This window comes from Oncorhynchus clarkii, chromosome 18, assembly GCF_045791955.1.
Source record: "Oncorhynchus clarkii lewisi isolate Uvic-CL-2024 chromosome 18, UVic_Ocla_1.0, whole genome shotgun sequence".
NCBI lineage: Eukaryota > Metazoa > Chordata > Actinopteri > Salmoniformes > Salmonidae > Oncorhynchus > Oncorhynchus clarkii.
In genome coordinates, this window is record NC_092164.1 from 70304435 (window position 1) to 70317037 (window position 12603).

Below are 12603 nucleotides of genomic sequence, written 5' to 3' on the forward strand. Positions count from 1 at the left end.
GTAGAATAGAATACCCTGTAGAATAGAATACCCTGTAGAATAGAATACCCTGTAGAATAGAACAGAATAGAATACCCTGTAGAATAGAACAGAATAGAATACCCAATAGAATAGAATACCCTGTAGAACAGAATAGAATACTCAGTAGAATAGAACAGAATAGAATACCCAGTAGAATAGAACAGAATAGAATACCCAGTAGAATAGAATACATTGTAGAATAGAACAGAATAGAATACCCAGTAGAATAGAACAGAATAGAATACCCAGTAGAATAGAATACCCAGTAGAATAGAACAGAATAGAATACCCAGTATAATAGAACAGAATAGAATACCCAGTAGAATAGAATACATTGTAGAATAGAACAGAATAGAATACCCAGTAGAATAGAACAGAATAGAATACCCAGTAGAATAGAACAGAATAGAATACCCAGTAGAATAGAACAGAATAGAATACCCAGTAGAATAGAATACATTGTAGAATAGAACAGAATAGAATACCCTGTAGATTAGAATACCCTGTAGAATAGAACAGCATAGAATACCCTGTAGAATAGAATACCCAGTAGAATAGAACAGAATAGAATACCATGTAGAATAGAACAGAATAGAATACCATGTAGAATAGAACAGAATAGAATACCCTGTAGAATAGAACAGAATAGAATACCATGTAGAATAGAACAGAATAGAATACCCTGTAGAATAGAACAGAATAGAATACCCAGTAGAATAGAATACCCAGTAGAATAGAACAGAATAGAATACCATGTAGAATAGAACAGAATAGAATACCATGTAGAATAGAACAGAATAGAATACCCAGTAGAATAGAATACCCAGTAGAGTAGAACAGAATAGAATACCCAGTAGAATAGAATACCCAGTAGAGTAGAACAGAATAGAATACCCAGTAGAATAGAACAGAATAGAATACCCAGTAGAATAGAACAGAATAGAATACCATGTAGAATAGAACAGAATAGAATACCCAGTAGAATAGAACAGAATAGAATACCCTGTAGAATAGAACAGAATAGAATACCCAGTAGAATAGAATACCCTGTAGAATATAACAGAATAGAATACCATGTAGAATAGAACAGAATAGAATACCATGTAGAATAGAACAGAATAGAATACCCAGTAGAATAGAACAGAATAGAATACCCAGTAGAATAGAATACCCTGTAGAATAGAACATAATAGAATACCCTGTAGAATAGAACAGAATAGAATACCCAGTAGAATAGAATACCCTGTAGAATAGAACAGAATAGAATACCATGTAGAATAGAACAGAATAGAATACCATGTAGAATAGAACAGAATAGAATACCCAGTAGAATAGAACAGAATAGAATACCATGTAGAATAGAACAGAATAGAATACCCAGTAGAATAGAACAGAATAGAATACCCAGTAGAATAGAATACCCAGTAGAATAGAATACCCTGTAGAATAGAACATAATAGAATACCCTGTAGAATAGAACAGAATAGAATACCCAGTAGAATAGAATACCCTGTAGAATAGAACAGAATAGAATACCATGTAGAATAGAACAGAATAGAATACCATGTAGAATAGAACAGAATAGAATACCATGTAGAATAGAACAGAATAGAATACCATGTAGAATAGAACAGAATAGAATACCCAGTAGAATAGAATACCCAGTAGAGTAGAACAGAATAGAATACCCAGTAGAATAGAACACAATAGAATACCCAGTAGAATAGAACAGAATAGAATACCCAGTAGAATAGAACAGAATAGAATACCCAGTAGAATAGAATACCCAGTAGAATAGAACAGAATAGAATACCCAGTAGAATAGAATAGAATACCCTGTAGAATAGAACAGAATAGAATACCCAGTATAATAGAACAGAATAGAATACCCAGTAGAATAGAACAGAATAGAATACCCAGTAGAATAGAATACCCTGTAGAATAGAACAGAATAGAATACCCTGTAGAATAGAACCGAATAGAATACCATGTAGAATAGAACAGAATAGAATACCATGTAGAATAGAACAGAATAGAATACCATGTAGAATAGAACAGAAGAGAATACCCAGTAGAATAGAACAGAATAGAATACCCAGTAGAATAGAACAGAATAGAATAACCAGTAGAATAGAATACATTGTAGAATAGAACAGAATAGAATACCCAGTAGATTAGAACATAATAGAATACCCTGTAGAATAGAACAGAATATAATACCCAGTAGAATAGAACAGAATAGAATACCATGTAGAATAGAATACCCAGTAGAATAGAACAGAATAGAATACCCAGTAGAATAGAACAGAATAGAATACCCAGTAGAATAGAATACATTGTAGAATAGAACAGAATAGAATACCCAGTAGAATAGAACAGAATAGAATACCCAGTAGAATAGAACAGAATAGAATACCGAGTAGAATAGAACAGAATAGAATACCCAGTAGAATAGAATACCCAGTAGAATAGAACAGAATAGAATACCCAGTATAATAGAACAGAAGACAATACCCAGTAGAATAGAACAGAATAGAATACCCAGTAGAATAGACCATAATAGAATACCCAGTAGAATAGAATACCTTGTAGAATAGAACAGAATAGAATACCCAGTAGAATAGAATACCCAGTAGAATAGAACAGAATAGAATACCCAGTAGAATAGAACAGAATAGAATACCCAGTAGAATAGAATACATTGTAGAATAGAACAGAATAGAATACCCAGTAGAATAGAACAGAATAGAATACCCAGTAGAATAGAATACATTGTAGAATAGAACAGAATAGAATACCCTGTAGAATAGAACAGAAGAGAATACCCAGTAGAATTGAACATAATAGAATACCCAGTAGAATAGAACATAATAGAATACCCAGTAGAATAGAACAGAATAGAATACCATGTAGAATAGAACAGAATAGAATACCCTGTAGAATAAAACAGAATAGAATACCCTGTAGAATAGAACAGAATAGAATACCCAGTAGAATAGAATACCCTGTAGAATAGAACAGAATAGAATACCCAGTAGAATAGAACAGAATAGAATACCATGTAGAACAGAACAGAATAGAATACCCAGTAGAATAGAACAGAATAGAATACCCTGTAGAATAGAACAGAATAGAATACCCAGTAGAATAGAATACCCTGTAGAATAGAACAGAATAGAATACCCAGTAGAATAGAACAGAATAGAATACCATGTAGAATAGAACAGAATAGAATACCCTGTAGAATAGAACAGAATAGAATACCCAGTAGAATAGAACAGAATAGAATACCATGTAGAATAGAACAGAATAGAATACCTAGTATAATAGAACAGAATAGAATACCCTGTAGAATAGAACAGAATAGAATACCCTGTAGAATAGAACAGAATAGAATACCATGTAGAATAGAATACCCTGTAGAATAGAACAGAATAGAATACCATGTAGAATAGAATACCCTGTAGAATAGAACAGAATAGAATACCATGTAGAATAGAATACCCAGTAGAACAGAATAGAATACCATGTAGAATAGAACAGAATAGAATACCCTGTAGAATAGAACAGAATAGAATACCATGTAGAAATAGAATACCATGTAGAATAGAACAGAATAGAATACCATGTAGAATAGAACAGAATAGAATACCATGTAGAATAGAATACCCTGTAGAATAGAACAGAATAGAATACCATGTAGAATAGAATACCCAGTAGAATAGAACAGAATAGAATACCCTGTAGAATAGAACAGAATAGAATACCATGTAGAATAGAACAGAATAGAATACCCAGTAGAATAGAACAGAATAGAATACCCAGTAGAATAGAACAGAATAGAATACCCTGTAGAATAGAATACCCAGTAGAATAGAACAGAATAGAATACCCTGTAGAATAGAACAGAATAGAATACCATGTAGAATAGAATACCCTGTAGAATAGAACAGAATAGAATACCATGTAGAATAGAATACCCTGTAGAATAGAACAGAATAGAATACCATGTAGAATATAATACCCAGTAGAACAGAATAGAATACCATGTAGAATAGAACAGAATAGAATACCCTGTAGAATAGAACAGAATAGAATACCATGTAGAAATAGAATACCATGTAGAATAGAACAGAATAGAATACCATGTAGAATAGAATACCCAGTAGAATAGAACAGAATAGAATACCCTGTAGAATAGAACAGAATAGAATACCATGTAGAATAGAACAGAATAGAATACCATGTAGAATAGAATACCCTGTAGAATAGAACAGAATAGAATACCATGTAGAATAGAATACCCAGTAGAATAGAACAGAATAGAATACCCTGTAGAATAGAACAGAATAGAATACCATGTAGAATAGAACAGAATAGAATACCCAGTAGAATAGAACAGAATAGAATACCCAGTAGAATAGAACAGAATAGAATACCCTGTAGAATAGAATACCCAGTAGAATAGAACAGAATAGAATACCCTGTAGAATAGAACAGAATAGAATACCATTTAGAATAGAACAGAATAGAATACCCTGTAGAATAGAACAGAATAGAATACCCAGTAGAATAGAACAGAATAGAATACCCTGTAGAATAGAACAGAATAGAATAACCAGTAGAATAGAACAGAATAGAATACCATGTAGAATAGAACAGAATAGAATACCATGTAGAATAGAATACCCTGTAGAATAGAACAGAATAGAATACCATGTAGAATAGAATACCCTGTAGAATAGAACAGAATATAATACCATGTAGAATAGAATCTCCAGTAGATTAGAACAGAATAGAATACCATGTAGAATAGAACAGAATAGAATACCCTGTAGAATAGAATACCCAGTAGAATAGAACAGAATAGAATACCCAGTAGAATAGAACAGAATAGAATACCCAGTAGAATAGAACAGAATAGAATACCCAGTAGAATAGAACAGAATAGAATACCATGTAGAATAGAACAGAATAGAATACCCAGTATAATAGAACAGAATAGAATACCCAGTAGAATAGAACAGAATAGAATACCATGTAGAATAGAACAGAATAGAATACCCAGTAGAATAGAACAGAATAGAATACCATGTAGAATAGAACAGAATAGAATACCATGTAGAATAGAACAGAATAGAATACCATGTAGAATAGAACATAATAGAATACCATGTAGAATTGAATACCCAGTAGAATAGAACAGAATAGAATACCATGTAGAATAGAACAGAATAGAATACCCAGTATAATAGAACAGAATAGAATACCCAGTAGAATAGAACAGAATAGAATACCATGTAGAATAGAACAGAATAGAATACCCTGTAGAATAGAACAGAATAGAATACCCAGTAGAATAGAATACCCTGTAGAATAGAACAGAATAGAATACCCAGTAGAATAGAATACCCTGTAGAATAGAACAGAATAGAATACCCAGTAGAATATAACAGAATAGAATACCATGTAGAATAGAACAGAATAGAATACCCTGTAGAATAGAATACCTGGTAGAATAGAACAGAATACCCTGTAGAATAGAACAGATTAGAATATCTAGTAGAATAGAACAGATTAGAATACCTGGTAGGATAGAATACCCGGTAGATTAGAACAGAATAGAATGTCCGGTAGAATCTAACAGAATTGAAGCTAGCTGTCCTGCATGACACTGAGACTACCAACTGGCTAGCTGCCCTCCATTAGACTGAGACTACCAGCAGGCTAGCTGCCCTCCATGATACTGAGACTACCAGCTGGCTAGCTGTCCTCCATGATACTGAGACTGCCAGCTGGCTAGCTGTCCACCATTAGACTGAGACTGCCAGCTGGCTAGCTTCCCTCCATGAGACTGTGACTACCAGCTGGCTAGCTGCCCTCCATGAGACTGAGACTCTCAGATGGCTAGCTGCCCTCCATTAGGCTGAGACTACCAGCTGTCCACCATTAGACTGAGACTACCAGCTGGCTAGCTGCCCTCCATGAGACTCCCAGTTGGCTAGCTGCCCTCCATTAGACTGAGACTCCCAGCTGGCTAGCTGCCCTCCATTAGGCTGAGACTACCAGCCGGCTAGCTGTCCACCATTAGACTGAGACTCCCAGCTGGCTAGCTGCCCTCCATTAGGCTGAGACTACCAGCCGGCTAGCTGTCCACCATTAGACTGAGACTACCAGCTGTCTAGCTGCCCTCCTTGTGACTGAGAATGCCAGCTGGCTAGCTGCCCTCCATGAGACTGAGACCACCAGCTGGCTAGCTGTCCACCATTAGACTGAGACAACCAGCTGTCCACCATTAGACTGAGACTACCAGCTGTCCACCATTAGACTGAGACTACCAGCTGGCTAGCTGCCCTCCATGAGACTACCAGCTGGCTAGCTGCCCTCCATGAGAATACCAGCTGTCTAGCTGCCCTCCATGAGGCTGAGATTCCCAGCTGGCTAGCTGCCCTCCATGAGGCTGAGATTCCCAGCTGGCTAGCTGCCCTTCTTGTGACTGAGAATGCCAGCTGGCTAGCTTCCCTCCATGAGACTGAGACCACCAGCTGGCTAGCTGTCCACCATTAGACTGAGACAACCAGCTGTCCACCATTAGACTGAGACTACCAGCTGGCTAGCTGCCCTCCATGAGACTACCAGCTGGCTAGCTGCCCTCCATGAGACTCCCAGCTGTCTAGCTGCCCTCCATGAGGCTGAGATTCCCAGCTGGCTAGCTGCCCTCCATTACACTGAGACTACCAGCTGGCTAGCTGTCCACCATTAGTCTGAGACTACCAGCTGGCTAGCTGCCCTCCATTGGGCTGAGACTACCAGCTGGCTAGCTGTCCATCATTAGACTGAGACTACCAGCTGGCAAGCTGCCCTCCATTAGACTGAGACTACCAGCTGGTTCGCAGCCCTCCATGAGTGTCCCAGATGGCTAGCTGCCCTCCTTGTGACTGAGACTACTAGCCGGCCAGCTGCCCTCCATGAGACTGAGACTACTAGCCGGCCAGCTGCCCTCCATGAGACTGAGACTACTAGCCGGCCAGCTGCCCTCCATGAGACTGAGACTACTAGCCGGCCAGCTGCCCTCCATGAGTGTCCCAGATGACTAGCTGCCCTCCATGAGACTGAGACTACCAGCTGGCTAGCTGCCCTCCTTGTGACTGAGACTCTCTGCCGGCTAGCTGCCCTCCATTAGGCTGAGACTACCAGCTGGCTAGCTGCCCACCATGAGTGTCCCAGCTGGCTAGCTGCCCCCCTTTAAAGCATTTCAGCCGGCACTCATTTTGTCATAATTTCCAAACTGTGCCACCTAGGGCTGCATAATATGGGGGAAATGAACTGCTGAACTGTTGTAATCATGAAAATGTAATGTTTATTCTAATTCTATTGTTGGAATATAGTGGGCTACACTTTGAATACATTGTTGTTTGACATGACAACACATGGAAAAAGCCAGGGAGGAATGATTGTGACAGGGTAGGAACCGAAGTGTTAGTCTGTGTTTTCAGAGGACCCTAATTAGATGTTACATTACATGTTCTCCCTTACTTAGCTAGCGCTAGCTAACGTATTCATGCTTCGCCTATTCCTCTCTTGATTTAGAAGATAACGTTGCACAAACAACATGCTGATCTAGACCTGCACAGCACTGGTACCAGGGTGTATTAGCTAGCTACATTTGCTCTGACTATATTAGTATATTTATTTAGCTAGCTGGCTAGCCAGCTAACTAGAGACAATCATTAGTGAATAGCACCATTTTATTTTATCCACAATTTGCTAAGAAAAGTCAAACTTGCTGTTTGTGGACAGTAAGACACAAACTAATAGTGTAGACGCTTGTGGATTTATATTAAGCAAAGTGGATTCAGCATTGTTGTCACCACCACCATGTTGTCTGACCACGTAGACAGAGTGAACAGCATGGCATGACGGCAAGTCCTCGTCACAACCAGGGTTCCCAGGTTTAGCAAAATGTTTCAGCAAGAGTTGAGTTGCCACATGGAAGAGCTATGTAGCTAGCTATGAGTTTCCAAGTGGGAGAGCTATGTAGCTAGCTATGAGTTGCCATGTGGGAGAACTAGAGTACCAGTCAGAAGTTTGGATACACATACTCATTCAAGGGTTTTTCTTTATAAAAAAAAAATGGCTACATTGTATAATAATAGTGAAGACATCAAAACTATGAAATAACACACATGGAATCACGTAGTAACCCAAAAGGTATTAAACAAAGAAAAAAATATTTGAGTTTCTTCAAAGGCCACCCTTTGCCTTGATGACAGCTTTGCACACTCTTGGCATTCTCTCAACCAGCTTCACCTGGAATGCTTTTCCAACAAGCACTTTGCTGCTTTTCCTTCACTCTGCGGTTCAACTCATCCCAAACCATCTCGTATTAAATTGAGGTCAGGTGATTATGGGGGCCAGGACATCTGATGTATCACTATCACTCTCCTTCTTGATCAAATAGACCTTTCACAGCCTGGAGGTGTGTTTTGGGTTATTGTCCTGTTGAAAAACAAATGATAGTCCCACTAAGCGCAAACCAGATGGGATGGCGTATCGCTGTAGAATGCTGTGGTAGTCATGCTGGTTTAGTTTGCCTTGAATTCTAAATAAATCACTGACTGTGTCACCAGCAAAGCACCCCCACACCATCACACCTCTTCCTCAATGCTTTATGGTGGGAACCACACATGCGGAGATAATCCGTTCACCTACTCTGCATCTCACTAAGACACAGCGGTTGGAACAAAAAATCTAAAATTTGGACTCATCAGACCAAAGGACAGATTTCCACCAGTCTAATGTCCATTGCTCGTGTTTCTTGGCCCAAACAAGTCTCTTCTTCTTATTGACTTGCTTTAGTAGTGGTTTCTTTGCAGCAGTTAGACCACGAAGGCCTGATTCTCATGGACGCGTCATAATGGCCATAGCTTAGCGGCTAAACACGGAAATAGTTTCAAATGTTTGTCCACCATACATTTCCCCCATGGGATTTTAAAACCACTTCTGTTTTCATGGCGTTATGTTTTGATAACCGTGTCAATCTTTTCCGTTACTTTTTTAATTTTTAAAAATATTTTATCCATTTTTCTCCCCAATTTCGTGGTATCCAATTGTTTTAGTAGCTACTATCTTGTCTCATCGCTACAACTCCCGTACCGCCTCGGGAGAGACGAAGGTTGAAAGTCATGCATCCTCCGATACACAACCCAACCAAGCCACACTGCTTCTTAAAACCTCTTACCCTCCTACTTTTTTCAATTTCCGCCTGAAGACATACCCAAATCTAACAGCCTGTAGCTCAGGCACAGAAGCAAGGATATGCATATTCTTGGTACCATTTGAAAGAAAACACTCTGAAGTGTGTGTAAATGTGAATTGAATATAACACAATAGATCTGGTTTAGATAATACAATGAAAAAAAACATACGTTTTTTATTTTTGTATCATCAACTTTAAAATGAACAAGATAAAACAAACATTCAGATGATGGGGACAATTTCAGTGAAAAACATAAGAGGGCAACAGTACTTGTGCAAAGTTTCAGAATGATAACTTCCAAAATGAGTGTGCTACATGATATTTATCATGAAGTCACCCAGGTGTCCCACACAAGTAGCCCAAATGTACCCAAATTGGTGAAGGTATACATTTTGAAACAAATAACTATATACAAAATACCAAAATGGTATTCTAACACTCAAAAAATGTAGAAAGAAATGTGAGAAAAAAAATATGAAGAAAAATATATTTACAAAATAACATGGGTAACTATTTACACACTTTCAATATTTGGAAGACCCTCAGTCCTCTAGCAAATCAAATGTATTTATTTAGCCCTTCGTTCATCAGCTGATATCTCAAAGTGCTGTACAGAAACCCAGCCTAAAACCTCAAACGGCAAGCAATGCAGGTGTAGAAGCACGGTGGCTAGGAAAAACTTCCTAGAAAGGCCAAAACCTAGGAAGAAACCTAGAGAGGAACCAGGCTATGAGGGGTGGCCAGTCCTCTTCTGGCTGTGCCGGGTGGAGATTAGAGAGATTATAACAGAACATGGCTGAGATTTTCAAACGTTCATAGATGACCAGCAGGGTCAAATAATAATAATCACAGTAGTTGTAGAGGGTGCAACAGGACAGCACCTCAAGCGTAAATATGAACAGTTTAGGGTTCCATAGTTGCAGGCAGAACAGTTGAAACTGGAACAGCAGCAAGGCCAGGTGGACTGGGGACAGCAAGGAGTCATCATGCCAGGTAGTCCTGACGCATGGTCCTAGGGTTCAGGTCCTCCTCCGAGAGAGAGAGAATTAGAGAGAGCATACTTAAATTCACACAGGACACCGGATAAGACAGAAGAAGTACTCCAGATATAACAAACTGACCCTAGCCCACCAACACATAAACTACTGGAGGCTGAGACAGGAGGGGTCAGGAGACACTGTGGCCCCATCCGATGAGAGCCCCGGACAGGGCCAAACTTTTCCAAAGCCCTACACAATATTGTGCTGCTGATGCCAGGTGCCATAGCAGTCTCTTTCTGCTGTAAAGCAGAGGGTCACCAAGCAGGTGGCGCAGGTGATGGGGGACTTATTATAATAATAATTATTATGTACAAGACACAACACCAAATGCATAATTAAGACAACAATGCATAATTAAGACAACAAATATTAGATAAAATATAGAATACATTAAAATGTTTAATATAAATATATATATATATATATATAGACATTTTAATGTATTCTATATTTTATCTAATATTTGTTGTCTTAATTATGCATTGTTGTCTTAATTATGCATTGTTGTCTTAATTATGCATTTGGCGTTGTGTCTTGTACATAATAATTATAATAATAATAATGCCCTAGTAGCAGTCAGATATTTACAATGTAACATGAAAACAAGGCTATTTTTTTGTTGATGTTGCAAAGAAGCTAGCTAGATGATTATTAGCAACATATCCTGATTTTACCAGATCGTCTTCTCCTTCAGCCGGTGGAGGTCTATATTTCATCCCTTATCATTTCTGCCGACTAAATGAACGAGGTGAAATGTATTTTAATTTTATGTGTCAGAATGCACTGCTGCGTTTAAAGCGATTCAGAACTAACTTGACATGTTCTGTTGCAGGTTCAGTGCCAGATTAACTCATTGTATCCATAATCATGAATGAATAAGCATATTTATTTGTCAAAAATGTACCTAGTCACCCATCAATCACGTCAAAAACCTGAACTCCAACAATCGCATTGTTTTAAAGAAATCTAAATCGTAAACAAGTAAACAAGTAAACACAGTATGCCATTTATACATAACCTATAGACATTTGACTTTGAAGTAAAGATTAAATCATTTTTTCATCATTGCCACAAACCTGGGACATTGAAGATTACCATATGAACTGTGATTACTATCCTGGGACATTACCTATTATTACTATCAGAGAGAGCACAGATTATTATTCTGCTTTTCCATTTGAGGAATTAGACCAGCACAAATAACACAGCATGTCAAATGTATTCATGTCTCAACACAGCTATACCAACACCCTATACCAACACCCTATACCAACACCCTATACCAACACCCTATACCAACACCCTATACCAACACCCTATACCAACACCCTATACCAACACCCTATACCAACACCCTATACCAACACCCTATACCAACACCCTATACCAACACCCTATACCAACACACTATATCAACACACTATATCAACACACTATAGCAACACCCTATAGCAACACCCTATACCAACACCCTATACCAACACCCTATACCAACACCCTATACCAACACCCTATACCAACACCCTATACCAACACACTATATCAACACACTATACCAACACCCTATAGCAACACCCTATACCAACACCCTATACCAACACACTATATCAACACACTATACCAACACCCTATAGCAACACCCTATACCAACACCCTATACCAACACCCTATACCAACACACTATATCAACACACTATACCAACACCCTATACCAACACCCTATACCAACACCCTATACCAACACCCTATACCAACACACTATATCAACGCTATACCAACACCCTATAGCAACACCCTATACCACCACACTATATCAACACAGCTATATCAACACACTATATCAACGCTATACCAACACCCTATACCAACACACTATATCAACACCCTATACCAACACACTATATCAACACCCTATACCAACACCCTATACCAACACACTATATCAACGCTATACCAACACCCTATACCAACACACTATACCAACACCCTATACCAACACCCTATATCAACACCCTATACCAACACCCTATACCAACACCCTATACCAACACCCTATACCAACACACTATACCAACACACTATATCAACACCCTATACCAACACCCTATACCAACACACTATATCAACGCTATACCAACACCCTATACCAACACACTATATCAACGCTATACCAACACCCTATACCAACACACTATATCAACGCTATACCAACACACTATATCAACACACTATATCAAATACTCTATCAAATACTCTTATCAACACCCTATATCAATACCCTAT

The 12603-nt window shown here is 38.4% G+C and overlaps 1 protein-coding gene across 2 annotated transcripts in view; it reads left to right on the forward strand.

Annotated features, from left to right (window-relative positions):
- The window catches only part of LOC139372801 (type 2 phosphatidylinositol 4,5-bisphosphate 4-phosphatase-like), a 53224-nt gene that overhangs the window by 9176 nt on the left and 31445 nt on the right, over nucleotides 1–12603 (forward strand). The window lies entirely within an intron of this gene.